Consider the following 20,454-nt stretch of genomic DNA (forward strand, 5'->3'; position numbering starts at 1 on the left):
TGCAGTTGGATCTCAGACTGCTGTGCTAGCAATGAGGGAGGCTCTGTGGACGTGGTACCCTCTGGGCCAGGCATGGGATGTAATCTCCTGGTGTGCCGTTTGCTAAGACCCTTCGTAAAGCACAGTATTAGGGTGGGAGTTATGTGATTTTCCAGGTGTTGTGTGTCTCAATTTCCTTTGGCTAGGAAAAGGAATTCATTCCCCCTTGAGCTTCCCAGGTGAGGCTATGCCTCACCTTGCTTCAGCTCTTGCTGGTCGGGCTGCACCCGCGGACCAGCGTCAACTGTCTGACACGCCCCAGTGAGATGAACCTGGTACCTCAGTTGAAAATGCAGAAATCACCCATCTTCTGTATCACTCACGCTGGGAGCTGGAGGCTGGAGCTGTTCCTATTTGTCCATCTTGGGCACGCCTCCCTCTTCTTTATTAGCCTGGCTAGAGGTCTATCTATTTTGTTGATCTTTTAAAAAAACCAGATCCTGGATTCCTTGATATTTTGAAGGGTTTTTTGTGCCTCTATCTCCTTCAGTTCTGCTCTGCTCTTAGTTATTTGTTGTCTTCTGCTAGCTTTTAAATGTGCTTGCTCTTTCTTCTCTAATTCTTTTAATTTTGATGTTAGGGTATCAATTTTAGATCTTTCCTGCTTTCTCTTGTGGGCCTTTAGTGCTATAAATTTCCCTCTACACACTGCTTTAAATGTGTCCCAGAGATTCTGTACACTGTGTCATTGTTCTCATTGGTTTCAAAGAGCATCTTTATTTCTGTCTTTATTTCCTTATTTACCCAGTAGTCATTCAGGAGCAGCAGTTTCCATGTAGTTGTGCAGTTTTGAGTGAGTTTCTTAATTCTGAGTTCTAATTTGATTGCACTGCGGTCTGAGACACAGTTTGTTGTGATTTCTGTTCTTTTACATTTGCTGAGGAGTGTTTTACTTCCAATTATGTGGTCAGTTTTAGAATAAGTGTGATGTGGTGCTGAGAAGAATGTGTATTCTGTTGATTTGGGGTGGAGAGTTCTGTAGATGTCTATTAGGTCTTCTTGGTCCAGAGCTGAGATCAAGTCCTGGATATCCTTGGTAATTTTCTGTCTCATTGATTTATCTAATATTGACAGTGGGGTATTAAAGTCTCATACTATTATTGTGTGGGAGCCTAAGTATCTTTGTAGGTCTCTAAAAACTTGCTTTATGAATCTGAGTGCTCCTGTTTTGGGTGCATATATATTTAGGATAGTTAGCTCTTCTTGTTGAATTGATCCCTTTACCATTATGTAATGGCCTTCTTTGTCTCTTTTGAACTTTGTTGGTTTAAAGTCTCCTTTATCAGAGACTAGGATTGTAACCCCTGCTTTTTTCTTTGCTTTCCATTAGCTTGGTAGATCTTCCTCCATCCCTTTATTTTGAGCCTATGTGTGTCTCTGCATGTGAGATGGGTCTCCTGAATACAGCACAACTGATGGGTCTTGACTCTTAATCCAATTTGCCAGTCTGTATCTTTTAATTGGGGCATTTAGCCCCCTTACATTTAAGGTTAATATTGTTACGTGTGTATTTGATCCTGTCATTGTGATGCTAGCTGGTTATTTTGCCCATTAGTTGTTGCAGTTTCTTCATAGCATTGATGGTCTTTACAATTTGGCATGTTTTTGCAGTGGCTGGTACTGGTTGTTCGTTTCCATGTTTAGTGCTTCCTTCAGGAGCTCTTGTAAGGCAGGCCTGGTGGTGACAAAAATCTCTCAGCATTTGCTTGTCTATAAAGGTTTTTATTTCTCCTTCACTTATGAAGCTTGGTTTGGCTGGATATGAAATTCTGGGTTGAAAATTCTTTAAGAATGTTGAATATTGACCCCCACTCTCTTCTGGCTTATAGGGTTTCTGCTGAGGCATCCACTGTTAGTCTGATGGGCTTCCCGTTGTGGGTAACCCAACCTTTCTCTCTGGCTGCCCTCAACAATTTTTCCTTCATTTCAACCTTGGTGAATCTGACGATTATGTGTCTTGGGGTTGCTCTTCTCAAGGAATATCTTTGTGGTATTCTCTGTATTTCCTGAATTTGAATGTTGGCCTGCCTTGCTAGGTTGGGGCAGTTCTCCTGGATAATATCCTGAAGAATGTTTTCCAACTTGATTCCATTCTCCCCGTCACTTTCAGGTACACCAATCAGACATAGATTTGGTCTTTTCACATAATCCCATATTTCTTGGAGGCTTTGTTCATTTCTTTTTACTCTTTTTTCTCCACACTTCTCGCTTCATTTCATTAAGTTGCTCTTCAATCACTGATATCCTTTCTTCCATGTGATCGATTTGGCTGTTGAAGTTGTGTATGCTTCACGATGTTCTCGTGCTGTTTTTCAGCTCCATCAGGTCATTTATGTTCTTCTATACACTGGTTATTCTAGTTAGCAATTCATGTAACATTTTTTCAGGTTCTTAGTTTCCTTGAGTTGGTTTAGAACATGGTCCTCACTTCAGGTAGTTTTAACGTGCAATCAGGTTGAGAGCCATGGACTTAGACTATTATTTCAGAGAATGGCTGTTTGTTCTTGGGAGGCTGTGCACTTAGCTCAACAGTTTCTTGCTGGAAAGTTAGGAGAACAAAGAGGCAGTTTTGTCAACTATTATGAAGTAGGAATTACAAAACAGACTGATTACTGAAGTGGGAATCACAAAAGTGCCCAGACAATCATTGTCCAGGTGTTGTGGCTCATGCGTGTAATCCCAGCACTTTGGGAGGCCAAGGAGAGAGGATTGCTTGAGCCTAGGGGTTCAAGACCAGCTTGGGCAATATAGCAAAATTTAAAACATTAGCCAAGTGTGGTGGCATGCACCTGTAGTCTCAGCTACTTGGGAGGCTGAGGCAGGAGGCAGGAGGATTGTTAAAGCCTGGGAGATAGAGGCTGCAGTGAGCCGTGATTACACCATTGCATTTCAGCCTGGGCCACAGAGGAAGACCCTGTCTCAAAAAAACAAAAAACAAAAACAAAAACAGAAAGACAGACCAGATGTGTGATGTCCATATTTACCCTGTTCTGCTCTGTGGGTCTTGGCTTGCCAACCGCTGACCTTTGCCTATTTCCTCCAGATTGCATTGTCAAAGCTATTGTTGACTATTCTGCTGAAGTCTCTCCTCCTCCTTCCCCTTCTCCCCTCCCTTGAAAAACAGGACCTTATTCTAGAGTGATTACTTCATATTGAGAGTCATGTGCTACTCAGAGAGGGAGACCCTCTGTCATAGAATGGAAGAGGGCTTTTCAAAACTAGTGTGGAAATTCAAAGGAGGTGGTTAGAAAAGAGGATAGACATGGGGACTGGGGAGCAGAGATAGGAAATGGGATGTATCAGTGAAAGAAACCTTATTCCCATCCATGGGAGTTCCATGAAGAACTTAAACCTTAGCTTGCTCATCCCATAGGCTGGAGAAACTTCATACAGCATATAGCTTTAGGCTCTCTATTCCTATTTATAACTTCCTTTAATTAATCTAAGCTTTTCAGAAAAACAAAACAAAACAACAACAACAAAACCTACTACATTCACAGCCTGTGGCTGGATATATGAAGAATAAAGTAAAAGGTCAGTAAAAGGAAGTGTGGCTGGCCCCAAATCCAGCCTCCATGGTGTCCTTGGAGATGGCTATATATCTAGGAGTTCTACATGGAGCCCACCTATGAAGTGAATGATGGTCCACAGTGGAGCTGGAAATGGCAAGATAAGCACCTTGAGTATCTTTAGGGTAAAACATTCTCATTTCTCATATAGTAGAGGAAGGGTACCTTGAAAATAAAGGGTGGGGATCGGATGGGGAAGAAGGACAGCATGACACCTGAGCTGTCAGGTACATCATTATTTATTTAACAATTTCTCTGTAGACATTTGTTTTGTTTCAGGATCTTTCTATTTTCTATAGCACTGCAATGTTATGCACATTATTGCATATAAATCCTAGCCTGCATCTTGAATTATTACCTTAGGATAAATTCCTAGGAGTGGAATCACTGGATTAAAGGATATGGGTGTTTTTAAGTCTCTTAATATATATGACTAATCTCCCTGTAGAAAACTTGTATCAATTTATACTCCCATTACCAGTGTACAAGCATGCTCATTTCCCCACATGTCTGCCAACACTGGGCATTATAACTTAAAATACGTCTTGGTGCTCTTATTATTTTTCCCTTGATTGCTCTTTTTCTGGCTTATTCCTAGAATTTTCTAATCGAGTGAATTAAATCCTGTGAATGTCTCTGTTTTCTCTTCGAGAAGTAAAATGGCAAATATCTCTTTGCTTTTCAAAACATAACCATCAATTTCTTTTTACACCCTCTGCCCAGTCAGAAGAAAGGAAATTTAAGGTTACTAATAAAGAACAAGAAACCCCTTTTCCTTAATGGATGCTGCAAATAGCAGATGGTTCTAGGTGACTTTTTCATAGTAATGGCCTCCCACTTGTCTGTGCAAGCATATCAAAAACTTACTTCAGGGGAGCTTGTCTCCCAGCCTGAACATGCATTGTAAAATGAATTTTAAACAAGCGTTCTTGATAGAGATTTAAGTGAAACCATGAGTTAGTTTCTTCTTTTATTTGTCTTTCCAATTATGTAGAGTAATACTTATTGAATGCCTGCTAAGAGTCTTGCATTACACTAGATGTTGTCAAGTACAGATGATCTTCATTTTTCACAGATCCTGTATTTATGAATTTGCCTACCTGCTAAAATTTATTTGTGACCCCCAAATCAATACTCATGCCGCTTTCCTGGCCATCCATGGACATGCACAGAATGGTGAAAAATGTGGGTCCCCCAATGTGACCAACTCAGTTCCCAGCTGAGGTTGCACAAGGCAATTCTGTGCCTTTCTGTTTCATCTCTCATACCCTAAATAAGTGCACCTTTAGTGCCTTTTCTTTTTTGCCTTTTTTTGCTTTTTGTTGGTGACTTCACTGTTTGAAATAGCTCCCAAGCATACTGCTGAAGTGTGCTCCTCAGCACATGGAGACTGTAACATGCATTGTGGAGAAAATGTGTTCGTTAGGTGAGGTTTGTTACAGGCATGAGTTAGAGTGCTGTTGGCCATGAGTTCAATGAATCAACATTGTATATCCAATAAGAAGTCTTTAAAACAGAAACATACGTAAAAGAAGGTAATGGATTGATTGATCACTGAAAATGTTATGACCAGAGGCTCTCAGGAATCTAACCCTATGTTTTCCTTAGGAGCAATAGTTCAGTATTCATTAATTCAGTGTTCCCAGCAACTTTATAGAACCTAACTACTGGGAGTAACGGGAGTTGGCTGTATATCAAAGGGTGACAGCCTACCTTGAGAGAGGAGAGGAATACACAGAAAACACGTAAAGAATAACTTAAATAGTAAAATTGTTACAAATAACAAAGACTAGAAAAATCAGGACACGCTAGAGGAAGGCTTTGTGGAAGGAGTGGTCATAAACCTGGGCTCTGCAGAATGAAGAGGGTTCATGTAGGCCCAGGAAACTGAGAGTAGGAGTGGGTGAATAATCTTATTTGGGGAGGATATGTCATACTTCAATTTGTTTGAATCTGATGGTTATTTAATCTGGGGCATATGAGAAATAAGGATGGAAAAAATATAGGGATAAGTTATGAAGAATCCTGAATGCAAGTCTGAGAGGGTCTCGGTTTGTTCTTCAGACTAGTATTTTTTTTTAAAAAACAACTTTATTGAGATGTAATTTGCATAAAATAAAATGCATCCATTATAAGTGTACAGTTTGATATATTTTGACAAATGTATACATCTGAGTAAACACCAGCACAGTCAAGATATAAAACATTTTTATGACCCTAAAATGTCCACTCGTATTTCTTTGCACTCAATACCCCTGCCACCCATGATCCTAGACCAAAAAATATAGCATAGAATAGCCTCTTAGAGAATTTCATACAAATGGACTCAGGTAGTAAGGGTTCTTATGAGACTTGTTGTTTTTTGCTCAGCATAGTGCTTTTGAGATTTATTTATTTTTATATGTAGAATGTAGCTTTAATAAATTACTGGATAATATCCCATTGCACAGATATACCAAAATTTGCTATTCATTCATTTGTTGTTGAACATTTAAGTTGTTTCCAGTTTTGAACTCCTGTAAACAAAATTGCTATAGCCATTTGTATGTAACTCTTTCTGTGGAAATATGTTTTCCTTTTTCTTGAATAAATACCTAAGAGTAGAATTGTGGGTCATATGGTAAGAGTATGTTTAACTTTTTAAGAAACTGCCGAACTGTTTACAAAGAGGTTTCAACATTTTATATAACCTAAGTCATGTATAAAAATTCCAGTTGCTGAACATTCTCAACAGCCAATACAGTTTTTAAAGTTTTTTCCATTCTAGTGGGTATGAAGTAGTATCTTATTGTGGTTTTAATTTACATATTCTTTATGACTAATGATAAACAACTTTTCCTGTACTTGAAATTTGTATATCTTATTTTGTGAAGTCTCTGTTCAAATATGTTGCCATTTTTAGGGTTGGTTGTTTGTCTTATATTGGGCTGGAGACATGCTTTAAATATTCTGGATATCAGTCTTTTGTCACACATACGTACTATTAATAGTTTCTTGTACGGCTTGCCTTTTCATTTTCATAATGGTGTCTTTTTTTGAATTTTTCCTTTATTGTTTATTTTTAAAATGGCAAAATAATATACATATTGTTGTGCAACTTGATTTTTAAAAAAATCTAACCATATACTGTGCATGTTTTTCCAGGGCAGAATATGTATAATCTACTTCATTCTTTTTGATAGATCCGTATGTTCAATTTCATTTGATGGGCACCAAGGTTGTTTTTATTCTTGTTATTACAAACAATGCAGCATATAATCCTTAGGCATGTAAAGATGTAAATCTGGGGTTAGGGATAGGATCACTTCTAAACATAAGAGGTCTAGACAGAGATTCACTGGCCTGATTGTAGACTCTCTCATGCTGTTGAGTGACCTGTGCTGACATTTCTTACTATATCTATTGTTAGAATATTTTTGATGTCTGCTAAAATATGTCTTCCTCATAATACTTCCTTTTTGAACAGTTTTAAAGCTATCTTCCTGCATTTTTATTTTTATTTTTTTTTTGAGATGAAATCTTGTTCTTGTCCCCCAGGCTGGAGTGCAATGGCACGATCTCGGCTTGCTGCAGCCTCAGCCTCCCAGCTTGAAGCAATTCTCCTGCCTCAGCCTCCCAAGTAGCTGGGATTACAGGCGCCTGCCTCCACACCCGGCTACTTTTTGTATTTTTAGTAGAGACGGGGTTTCACCATGTTGACCAGGCTTGTCTCAAGCTTCTGACCTCAGGTGATCTGCCCACCTTGGCCTCCCAAAGTGCTAGGATTACAGGCGTGAGTGACTGTGCCCAGCCCTTGCATTTTTATTTCTATGTAAACTTTAATAAATATAACATGTTAATAAATGCTTCATTAAGATATTGATCAGATATACCCTAAATTTATTAATTTATACCTTCACACTTTTGAGTTTTCTTTTACCCTTTTCAGAATAGTCTTACAATTTTCTTCAGAGAGATACAGTTGTCTTCTGAAGAGCAGAAGTTTTAATTTTTTATGAAGGTCATTTTACCATTTTTTCCTTTTATAGTTCATGGTTTTTGTATTCATTCTAAGAAATCTTTACTTATTCCAAGGTCACAGAGATTTTCTCCTGTATTTTCTTCTAGAAGTTTTCTAGTTTTAGCTTTTACATTTAAGTCTATTGCATGTATCAAATTAGTTTTTTTATATGATGTGAAAAAAGGGTTGAAGTTCATTCTTTTCTATATGGATAGCCAGCTGTTTCAGCAGCATTTATTGAAACAACAATCTTTTCCCTATTAGATTCCCTTGGCACTCTTGTCAAAAGTGACAATTGACCATATATGCATTAATCTATTTCTGGACCCTCACTTCAATTCCATTGGTCTACATGTATATCCTCTCTTGATACTGTACTCTCTTGATTACCGTAGCTTTGTAGTGAGTCTCAAAATCAAGTAGTATAAGTTTTCCAACTTTATTCTTTTTTAAAATTGTTTTGTCTAAGTTCTTTGAAATTCCATATACATTTTTAAATCAACTTGTCAAGTTCTGTAAAAACATCTGTTGATATTTCCATATGCATCCCATTGAATCTACTTACAGATCAATTTGGGGGAGAAATAACGTTTTAACAATGTTGAGTTTTCCAATCCATAAACATGGTATATCCATCGAATTATTTAGGCCTACTTTAATTTACATAGTAATGTTTTGTATTTTTCAGTGTAGAGGTTTTTCACATATTTTATTTAAATTCTCCCTAAATAGTTTGTTTTATAAAATGCTACTGCAACTTTTTTCATTTACTTTCTCTACCTTTATCCATTTACATGTCATTGATTTCTGCTTTTTTATGATTTCATTTTTCTTGTTCATTTGGTTTTAATTTGCCCTTCTAGTTTTTGTATGGTGGAAATTTAGATAATTTATTGCGGACTTTTATTCTCTTCTAATATCAGTGTTTAAAGCTATTAATTTCCCAATAAGAACTGCTTTATTTGCACACTATGTATTCTGATATGTGTGTTTTCCTTGTCATTCATTTCAATATGTTTCAAAGTTTATCTTATGATTTTTATTTGGCCCCTTAATTATTTAGAAAAATTTTATTTAATTTCAACATATTTTGAGATTCAGATAACTTTATGTTGTTGACTTCTAATTTCACTCTGTTATGGTCAGAGTACACTGTAAGTTATCTGAGTAGAAGATACTGAGTGGGGTGATACGTTCTATAAATATCAATTAGCTCAAGATGATTGGTAGTGTTGTTCAAGTCTTCTGTATTTTTGTTGAACTTTTAGTCTACTTCTATCAATTAGTAAGAGAGGAGTATTGAAACCTGTAACTCTAATTATGGATTTATCTATTTCTCCTTTCATTTCTGTATGTTTTTCTTTCTGTACTTTAAAATTTTTATGTACACACACATTGAAAGCTATTATATCTTTTTGAGGAGGTGATCCTTTTATTATGAAATATGCCTCTTTATCCTGAGTTTTATTCCTTGTTCTAATATTAACATAGATACTCCAGGTTTCTTTTGATTCGTGTTTTCATCATACATACCTTTTTACATCTTTTTAGTTTTAGCTTATCTTTCACTTTATATTTAGTGTTGATTTCTCATAGGCAGCACATGCTTTTGGATTCCAATTTTTTATTTGACTGACAATCTCTGCCTTTAATGGGACTGTGTAGACCACTTGCATTTAATGTAATTATTGATATATTTGGGTCTAAATCTATTATTTTTCTGTATGTTTTATCTTCAAATTAGTTTTTATCTGTTCTTTGTTCATATTTTCCCTTTTTTCCTGCCTTTTCTTGGTTATTTTGTAGTATTCTATTTGCTTCCCCCCATTTGCTTAATGGTGTGTGTGTGTGTATGTGTGTGATATGTGTTCTAGGATTTACAATATGTGTATTTAACTAAAGACAGTCTACCTTTGAATACTTTTATACTGCTTCGTATGTAATAGCAAAACTTTAATATAATTCTATGTTTCTTTCTCCTATCCTTTGCTTTGTTTCCATTTTTGTTTATTTATTTTTAGAGACAGAGTCTTACTCTGTTGCCTAGGCTGGAGTGAGGTGGCACAATCACAGCTCACTATAATCTTGGTTCCTGGGCTCAAGCAACAAACAATCCTCCCACCTCAGCCTCTTGAGTAACTAGGACTACAGATATACACCACCATGCCCGGCTAATTTTTAGGTTTTTTTTTTTGAGATGGCATCTCAATGTGTTTTTGTTGTCATAAATTATACTTCTACATATGTTATTAACCACACAATACATTGTTGTTAGTTTTTTAAAATAGTCAGCCAGCTTTAAAAAAGTTAAAATATGAGAAAACATGACTTTTACTTATATCATCACATTTACTTTTTTCAACTTTCTTCATCCTTGGGGTAGTTTCAAGTTTCCATATGGTATTATTTTCTTTCTTCCTGAGTAAGTTTACATTTCTTGTAATGAAGGTCTTCTGGCAACAAATTTTCTCAATCTTTAAAAAAATATTTATGCTGACTTCATTTTTTATTTCATTTTGATATTTACACTGGATTTTAAATTCTAGGTTGACAAATTTATTCCCCTTTCATCACTTTAAAGCATTCATTTAATTGTTCTCTGACTTGCATTGTTTCTGATAAGCCTGTATGAATAAAAGCATATACAATTTCAGTAAGGAGGAACAAGTTCATGAGAACTATTGTACAACATGGTGATTATGGTTAGTAACAATCTATTGTATATTTGAAAGTTGCTAAGAGAGTAGATTTTAAATGTTCTTGCTACAAAAAAATGATAAATATGTGAGGTAATGGATGTGTTAATTAGCTTGATTTAGTTATTCTGCAAGGTATACATAAATAAAGATATATTGCACACCATAAATATACATAATTTTTAATTTGTCAATTAAAAAAACAAAAAATAAAATAAAGTGTTGAGCCAAAAAAAGATGGCATTCCATTGTCATCTGGTTTGCATTGTTTGTGATAAGAAGTCTGTATAAATCTTACCTTTGTTGCCAAGAATATACACTGGAGAAAGGACAGCCTCTTCAATACATGGCACTTGGAAAACTGGATATTCATATGTAGAAGAATGAAGCTAGACTCCTGTCTCTCCACCCATATACACAAATTAAATCAAAATGGATTAAAGACTTAAATCTAAGACCTCAAAATATGAAACTACTATAAGAAAACATTGGGGAAAATCTCTAGGACATTGGACATTGGTCTGGGCAAACATTTCTTGAGCATTACCCCACAAGTACAGGAAACCAAAGCAAAAATGGAAAAATAGGATCACATTAAGTTAAAAAGCTTCTGCACAGCAAAGGATACAATTAACACAGAGAAGACACAACCCACAGAATGGGAAAAAATATTTGCAAACTATCCATCTGACAGGGGATTAGTAACAAGAATGTATAAGGAGCTCAAACAACTCTATAGAGAAAAATCTAATAATCCGATCAAAATGTTGAGCAAAAAATTTAAACATTTCTCAAAAGAAGACATACAAATGGCAAACAGGCATATGAAAAGGTGCTCAACATCATTTATTATCAGAGAAATGCAAATCAAAACTACAATGAGAGATCATTGCACCCCAATTAAAATGGCTTTTATTCAAAAGTCAGGCAACAGCAAATGCTGGCGAGGATGCGGAGAAAAGGAAACCCTTGTACACTATTGGTGGGAATGTAAATTAGTACAACCATTATGGAGAACAGTTTGGGGGTTCCTAAAAACACTAAAAATTGAGCTACCATATGATCTAGCAATCCCATGGCTGGGTATATACTCCAAAGAAAGGAAATTGGTGTATCAAAGAGGTATCTGCACTCCTATGTTTGTTGCAGCACTGTTTACAATAGCTAAGATTTGGAAGCAACTTAAGTGTCCATTGACATATGAATGAATGGAGAAAATGTGGTACATATGCACTATGGAGTACTATTTAGCCATAAAAAAGAATGAGATCCTGTCATTTGCAGCAACATGGATAGAACTGAAGATCATTATGTTAAGTGAAATAAGCTAGGCACAGAAAGACAAACATCACATGTTCTCACTTACTTGTGGGATCTAAAAATCAAAACAGTTGAATTCATGGACATAGAGAATAGAAGGATGGTTACCAGAGGCTGGGAAGGGTAGTGGGGGCTGTAGAGGAGAGGTGAGGATGGCTAATGGGTACAAAAAATAGAAGAATGAATAAGACCTAGTATTTGATAGCACAACAGGGGGACTGTAGTCAGTAATAACTTAATCATACATTTTAAAATAACTTAGAGTGTAATTGGATTGTTTGTAACTCGAAGGATAAATGCTTGAGCATATGGGTACCCCATTCTCCATGATGTGCTTATTTCACATTGCGTGCCTGTATCAAGACATCTCGTGTACCCTATAAATATATACACCTACTATGTTCCCACAGAAAGTAAAAAAAAATCTTACCTTTGTTTGTCTATATTGTGTGTCTTTTTTCTCTCTGGTTCTTCTTAAAGATACTCTTCTTCTCACTGGTTTTCAAAAATTGATTATGAGGTGTCCTGGTAAGGTTTCTGTGTGTTTAGACTTCTTAGACTCTGTGGTTAGACTATTTGTTCAGTGTGTGATCTGTGGATTTACAATTTTTATAAAATCTGGACAATTTTCATCTATTATATCTTCAAATTTGTTTTTGCCCTCCCCCAAACTTCTTGTTATGTTAGACAGCTTGATATTTTCCTACTGGTTACTAAGGTGCTGGTATTTTGTTTTTGGTCTTTTAAAACATTTCTCTTTTTGTACTTAATTAGGATCATTTCCACTCTCATGTCTTCAAGTTAATTGATCTTTTCTTCTACAATGTTTAATCTTCTCTTAATCTTATCTAATGAACTGTTCATTTCAAATAATGTGTTTGAAATCTCTGGATGATTCATGTTGTTTTTACTTATATCTCTCCTCAAATGTTCTTGTTTTCTTTTAAATGCTTATACACAGTTGCAACATTTTAATTTGTTGTTTTACGTCTTGTCTGCAAATTCCTCATTTAATCTGTCATTTTTAGTGTGTGTTCATTGACTGATTTTGCTTGAGGTTTTGGATCACGATTTTCTGCGCTTTTGCATATCTAATAACTATTTGCATTAGAAGGTGAAAGTTATAAATTTAGTTTGTTGACTGCTTGATTTTGTTGTATTCCTCTAAAGAGTGATTGGCTTTTTTTTGGCAGGCAGTTAAATTACTTGAGTATTGATCTCGAGGCTTGTTTTAAAGGTTTTTTTTTTTTTTTTTTTTTTTTTTTTAGGTTAGGTGTGGAGTATACTTTATTCTAGGGCTTGTTTGCAACATTACCAAGCTATGACACTTCTGGTGTCTCTAAAGAATGCTTCGTAAATGCTTTGGGGTCTGTCCACTTTGGCTGATGGAAACTCAAATGATTTTCAGATCTGTTTGAGCTCTGAAATTTCTTGGCTTACAGCTGTTTGCTAATTGTTCTTTCTCAGCATTATGAGTCTTCACCCTATGCATGTACAGATTAGTGTTCAGGCAAATACTTGAGGGGATCCCTATGCAGCTATCTGGAGCCCTTTGTTCATATAGCTCATTCATTTTCAGTATTCTACCCCCAAAGTTTTGACTGCACCCTGAAAGTTTTGACTGCCTCGACCTTCTCAAACCTCAATCTCTGTCTCCTAAACTTGGCAAGACTACCAGGATTTGTTTGGATTCCTCCTTCCTGTGCTACAATCTGGAAATTGCATCTAGGCAGATAGTCAAAGTGAATATAGAATTTACCCCATTTATTTCAGTTTTCTCAGGGTTCATACTCCTGCATTGCTTGTAGTTCAATCTCTGAAGATAGTTGTTTTGTCTGGATTTTTATGTGTATAAGTTGGCAGGGTAATTTCTATAGCAATTATTTGTTCACAGGTAGAAGCAACAGTCTAGAGCAATATTTATCAGTGTGTGTGCTTGAGCCTATGTGATCAGGTATATGCATGTTTGTGCCTTCATATAGTTATTGAGGGCCACTTTTTCTTAGTCTGCTTGAGCTGCCATAACAAAATACCACAGACTGAGTGCTTAAGGAACAGAAATTTATTTTCTAATGGTTCTAGAGACTAGAAGTTCAAGATCAGGCTATCAGGATGGTTAGGTTCTAGTGAGGGCTCCTTTTTTGGCTTGCAGATGGCTGCCCTCTCACTATGTCCTCACATGGCTGCAAAAGGGAGGGAGAGAGGGAGGTAAGGAGGTTGGGGAGAGAGAGAGAGAATGAGAAAGAGTGAGTGAGCAAGAGCTCTCTGGTGTCTTTTTTTAAAAGCACACTAATCCTGTCATGAGGACTCCACCCTCTCTTATCTGAACCTGATTATCTCCCAAGGATCACATCTTTAAAAATCATCACATTGGGCATTAGGGCTTCAATACGTGAATTTTGGGGGGACACAATTCAGCCCATAGCACCAATTCATCGGAAATATCTCATTACTCACAGTGATTTTTTTCAACTGGTGTTAGCCACTCTTCTAAGATGTGCTTTCGTATCTAAATGACAAAACTCTCACTTTCTACTGTGTTAGGGCTGCTCAGTTTGAATGTTACTGCAGGCAATAGGGAGCCCTGACATACAGGTTTTTGAGCAGGGAGTTGACATGATGAAATGGCGATTTAGGTGTTTGAGATAGAAAGGAGTATGTATGGGAGGGTGACAGGGACAGCACGCTATTTCATGGTCATTATGATAACCAGTTGATGAACTCTTTCAGGGCTGAGGGTCAGCCAAATTTGTCCTAAGTCACTTGCTTAGCTGGTTGTGCCTAACCTTATCATTAATCTCTTCACCAGAACCCTGGACAGCTCCAACAGTGAGGAAGACTCACATGTTGAAATGTATTATTCATTGGTTCATTTATCAGCACTTATTTAACTGTTTTATCTTTCATTTTAAAGAAATAGAAAATAAGTAAAGACTACTGCTCCAGCCCTTGGGAAGGCAAGACAAATATAAGTTGAAAAATAATCATAATAATTCACTATTTTGATAATTTTTCACTGCTGAAAAGTGACCTTCAGTAAAAAAGATAAGCAACATAGTCTCTTGAAGATTGTTTATATGTTATCTGGAAAAAAGGATAGTCAATGTAGGATGGTATTAGGTGGAGAAGACTTTACAGAAGAGGTTTTTTGAGTGTTGTCTTGAAAGATAGGCTGAGTGGAGCCTGTTCAAGAAGAGGTGTAAGATCTTTTGGACTATAGAAACCTCTGGGGCAATATCATAGGTGTTCAGGCTAACCCAAACAGGGTGGAAGTTGGACTTTGGGAGATATTATGGGATAAAGGGAGGACTCCCAATAATAAATGTCTTTAAGTCTGGGTGGGGGCATGTGGATTTGATGTTGCAGTTGAAGAGTGTGCTGTAGGAGGTTCTTTTGCAGCAAAGTGACAGAAATTTTTGCCCTGTTTTCTATTCCTTTCCTCCACTTTCATGTGAGCTTATTTTAAAATTTATTTTTGATAGTGATACAATTTTTAAATCAGTTTTATGCTTACATTTTATTTTTCTAACAAGCTATATAGTTGATCCTCTCCACAAAAACCTGCAATAATGTTTTAGGTTTTATTATTATTATAAATAATAATATTTATAACCACTGAGTTAACACGTTAAACTAGTAACCGAGCATCTTTTCTCTCCCAGACATAATCTGAGACACTGAGAGAGATACAAAGTTTTAGCATTTGTTCATTCACTCATTCAGTCAATATCTTATGATGCTTAATAGGACATGGTCCATGCCTTCAGTGTCTTAAAGTCTAGTGATCACTCAGGATTAAAATAAATGACTGATTGAATGCAGATTTCATCTCCTCTCCTTTTGTTACCAGAGAAGTTCACTCATCCTTCAGGGCTTCTCCCCAGGGCATTCTGATTGGCTTAGTGATACAAGAAGGGAGGATGAAGGATGGAAATCAGGAACAGTGTTGGGGGCCTCTGGGGCTGCTGCAGTCTTTGTTCTCATCTCACAGAATTCCACTTTGACATTCTCAACATCTTTCCATGGAGATTTCGTGGTTAGAAACAGTGTTTCTTTTCTTAGATTTTTGAGACAGTCATTTGAATCTGTAATTGGGGCTCAAGTAGAAAGGATGAAAAGAGCATGAAAGATAAAACTTTCTTACATAGTTTCTGAGATAATGCCCAGCTGTGTGAGGCAGGTATAATAAGTGAAAATCCATTATTTCATCAGTAGGTGGGAAGCCCTTTCAGCGAAAGGTTTTCAGTCTACAGTAAGCACATGCCATGCCATGTGGCCACACATAGAGTTGAATGCAGCCTTAGACTGTGTTAATAAAAGTATAGTATCTAAGTATCAGAAATGAAGAGTTTCTGTTTTACTTTACATTGGCCAGTTTATGTCTGGAGTCTTTTATTCATCTGTAGAGATCAGGTTTTAAGAGAGATCTAGACAGATTGATATCTTAAAGCACCAAGAGATAAAATGGCAAGCGATATCTGGAATGGCCGAAGCAAGTCTGTATGTTCCTCTTACAGAAGTGAGGACTCAAAAAGGACTGGAGAACTGTCTTTATTAGATTGGATCTGGGTGGACCCAAGAGTTATAATTAAGAGCAACTCAAGGAAGTATCAGGGAAATACAAGTGAAGGAGTACTTTTTAACAATCAGAACAGTTTCAAGATGGAATAGCTTGTCTGTTGGGGCAGTGAGTTCTCCATCACTGGATAAATTTGATGAACATTTGGGGAAAATGCTGTGGAAGGATTTCAGTATCTGAAAGACGCTTGGGTTGTTTGATTCTACAGTTCTGTACTCTATAACAAATCCCATCACACCCCAATGCCCACTGAGTGGAGAGGCAGAGCTAATGGGAACCAGGAACCTTGGCTGAGTGGGTAAAGGGAGTGACTTCCAGAGGCCCCACTTCTGAGCCATATTTGAGCCACTCTTGGAGACAGAACAGAGGGAGGAGGAGAAATAAATTCCAAGAGGGAAAACATCTTCAGTTGCCCTTAGCAAACATTGAAACACAGCACTTAATGCAGCCCTACAAGGGGAAGGATGGTCCCTGGTGCACTGGCTTCTCTATCTGTCTGTACTTCCCAAAGCAAGTGGCTGATCATAGGCAACCTCTGAGCTACCTCTGGGAGATAATTTGGTTCTGGGGTGTGGGTGAAGTGAGGGTAGGTCTGTTGTCAGTAAAAGGAGATACAGTGTATACCAACCTCAAAGCTGTAGTTGGTCTTTCCAGACACTAAGATAAAGTCTCAGTTGCTTTTTCTCCCTTTGGCTGTGGGTGTTTTCTTGGTCTCTAGGACAGATGGGGCTCCTCACTAGCAAAGGTGAGTATTCTAGAATTTGCTGCTTATGCCCTCGCTTGACATTAACACATTCTTCATTCACTGCCTTTGGCATTTTTCTTTTCACATGTATTTGTCTTGTATCTCCAATAAATCATAAAATTCTCAAGACAAGGATTGACTCATACTTTTGTGTGTCCCCCATAGCACCTAGCCCAGTGCTCTTGTATAATACAGGTGCTTATTGAAGTATTAATAATAAATGTCAACTTGTCAAAGTAGATCTTTTTGCTTGAAGGAGATGATGTTAGCTAGTTTTAATCTAGCAAAGTTGTACTCTCTTTGTTATGAATATTAATCACTGAACACCACATATTTCCCTTTTTAGGTATACTGGCTTATGTCATTTCAAAATTTTTGCAGGTGGGGAAGGTGTTGAACACCTTGAGGTCTCTCCTGGCCCAGCATTTGAGGATCACCCTGAAGGTCTGTTTAGCTCTGTTTGTTAGAGCAAGTTTTTGGGATTCTGCTAATGATGACACGAGTCTACCCAAAGTCAACAATACACTGCCCTCACCCCATGATTTGGGTAGCTACTTCTCCTAGCAGAACAAAGAGAATATTTTTTCAGGAAGCCACACATACTATTTAATTCCTAAATGTCCAAAAGGAAGAGAAATCTATTGGAGGGCAGCTGGAGCCATGATCAAGGCTGGCTTATGTGTGCGCATGGCAGTGGGGATGGTGACCTTGCACACATCTCTTTGGCCTTTTTCTCACTCCCTCTGGAGAAGGCCTTGGGTAAAGGGCAGACAGGTTAGTACCCTGTAAAGGAGAGTCTTATCAAAAAAAAAGCAAGAAATCTCAAAGCAAGGGTGTTTTATTTTCAACTGCCTGGCTAAAAGTTCATATGTGGGGAAACCAAGGAAACCACCTTTGTAAGGCTGCGTGTGGACGAAATAATAGAATCTGAAACTGTGTTCCCGTATTTTAAAAATAACAAAACTTGGCAGGTAATGGAAGCACACCATGATTTAATTGCTTTTGGTATTAATTAAAAAGGATAGAACAGGCTTTCAGGGAGGGATTTTTATGACAGTAGGAGTGTTTGAACATTCTCTCTCTCTCTCTCTCTCTCTCTCTCTCTCTTCCCTCCCCTTCTCTCTCTCTCTCTCTCTCTGTGTATACATATAAATATGTATATACATATATATGTATGATTATAAATAATCACAAAAGCTGGAAAAGAAAAAGAAACATTAAGGGCTCATTTTACTGCCAAAACAAAGATTATTATTGTATCTATGAAAAAGTAACTGGGGTTCCTTATGGGAGTCTGTGCTGGGTAATGTTCTCATGATACTCAACCTTAATTTTTTCTTTCTTAATTTCATGTTCATCCCTTCTGCCAATTATCTTCCTTTATGCCACTCAAGTTATTTTGCATCCCCAGCACTTAATTGTAAAACATGAAATCATTGTTTTGTTCCAGCCTTTTAAATAATTACTGATGGAGCTAACCTAGCTGGCTGGGTTATTGGATCATCTTCAGTTGGTCCTTGTATTACCTAATCATTATAGTTGCTCTTCTGTGGGAAACTTGGAGAATTTTTATGGCCAAGGCTAAGATAACTGTGCAGAAATGTCCTGTTGCTTCAAGTTCTATCTCTCTCAGGAGTGCTGAACAGACTTGCATAATTTTTCTTCGGCTTTCTAGATGAGAGAGAGTAAAAAAAGTGCCTAGTGCTGTTCCTCACTAGAAAGCTGTTTCTCAGGGTCAAAGATTTCTTGTCTTTAAAATGAAGGCATGAATTGTGTTGTCTCGAAATTTTCCTTTGGCCCTTCCATCTGTGATTCTGCTCCAGCTTAGTTAGCATTCTTCACTCATGCTCCATACCATAGCTCCATACCGTGGTCCATGCACCACGGGTGCACAGCAGACAAGAAACGGTTGCATTGAAACAGAGAGAGACCTGAGTCAAGAGAGTGAAATGACATTTGCAAAGCCCTGAGAAGCTGAACTCTGTATGTTAATTGATTAACATTTCCCAGTACAGTGCCCTGAGCATTTTTGAGGAAACAAGCGATATAAATTGAATGCATAAATGATTCCTCTTACATTCTAATTCATATTCTTTCCCTTGGCTAAAATGAGATCTTACTGGTGTTCATGTTTGGGGGTATACATTTCTTTTGTGTGTGTGTGTGCTGTTCAAGTTCCATTTTAATTGGTCTATAACAAGAAAGAGCAGGAGAGCCAGCTGGTTTAGGGGTGGGGAGTATGGAGTCAAGGGTGGGACAGTGACCTGGCATTGGGCACAGGCTGCAGCTGGAACCCACCTCCCTCACTGAGGTGTGAAGTTGTCTTAGATGGCAGCATTCCTCAGCCTCCATCCCAGCAACCCAGAAACCTGGGGAAGCCAAAGGAGCCTTCGCAGGAGCCCAGTCAGGCTGCAAGACATAGCAGGTTATGACATATGGCATGTGGTTGGGAGAACAAAGAATACTAAGCACCATTAACCTGGAAAGAAGCCTTGGGAATGTCATTGGGACTATTTCCCAATACTTAAAGGACTGTCATGTGGAAGAATTAGGCTTGTGTTAGATTTCAGAGAATGTTATTGGTGAAAGTTACAGACAGATAGATTTTAGTTCAGTTTCAATAAAATATTCCAAGACTGTGTCAGAAATTGGAATAATAATAATAATAATATTTTATATCTTTATAGTGTTTTACAGTTACAAAACTGCTTTCCATGGCTAATTTAATGGCAATATGATGTAGGTAGAGCTGGTATTATTGTTAATATTACCATCGTTATTACCACCAACACCATCATTTTCAATCAGATGTGAGCACAGAGGGACATATTCAATGATTTATTCAAAATCATGAAGCTGTGAAGTGGGTAAGTCTAACTCCATATTCTATGCCTTTCATTAAATATATATACACACACGCATGCACACACGTGCGTGCGCGCGCACACACACACACACACACTCCTGCCCCTCTAGTTTTCATTTTCATGTAACAGACCACTCAAAACTCACTGGCATAAAACAACTGTTTTTTTATTCTGATCACATACTCTGTGGATCATAAACACACACACAGTAAGGCATGGTGGAGATGTCTTATCTCTGCTCCATGATGTGTGGGGCCTCAGCTGGGAAGATGCAAAGGTGGAGGGTGACTTGATGACTGTGAGTTGGAATCATCTAGAGGAACCTTTACCCATTTGTCTGGTGGTTGATGTTGGCCATCAACTGAGAACCCAGCTCTCCACGTAGGCTAGTTTGGGCTTTCTCACAATATGGCAGCTGGATATCAAAAGCAAATGTCCCAAGGGAGCAAAGCAGAAGCATATGACATTTTTAAAAATTTAACCTTGGCAGTCACATAGCATCGCTTCCACTCTTATTGTTTGAAATAATCACAAGGCACGTCCAATTGCAAGGTGAGGGGACAAAGAGCCCACCTTTTGGTGGGAGGAGGACCAAAGCTACATTGTAAGAAGCATGTGGAATGGAAGATATTGCTGTGG

This window comes from Mandrillus leucophaeus, unplaced genomic scaffold (assembly GCF_000951045.1).
Source record: "Mandrillus leucophaeus isolate KB7577 unplaced genomic scaffold, Mleu.le_1.0 Scaffold691, whole genome shotgun sequence".
Lineage (NCBI taxonomy): Eukaryota > Metazoa > Chordata > Mammalia > Primates > Cercopithecidae > Mandrillus > Mandrillus leucophaeus.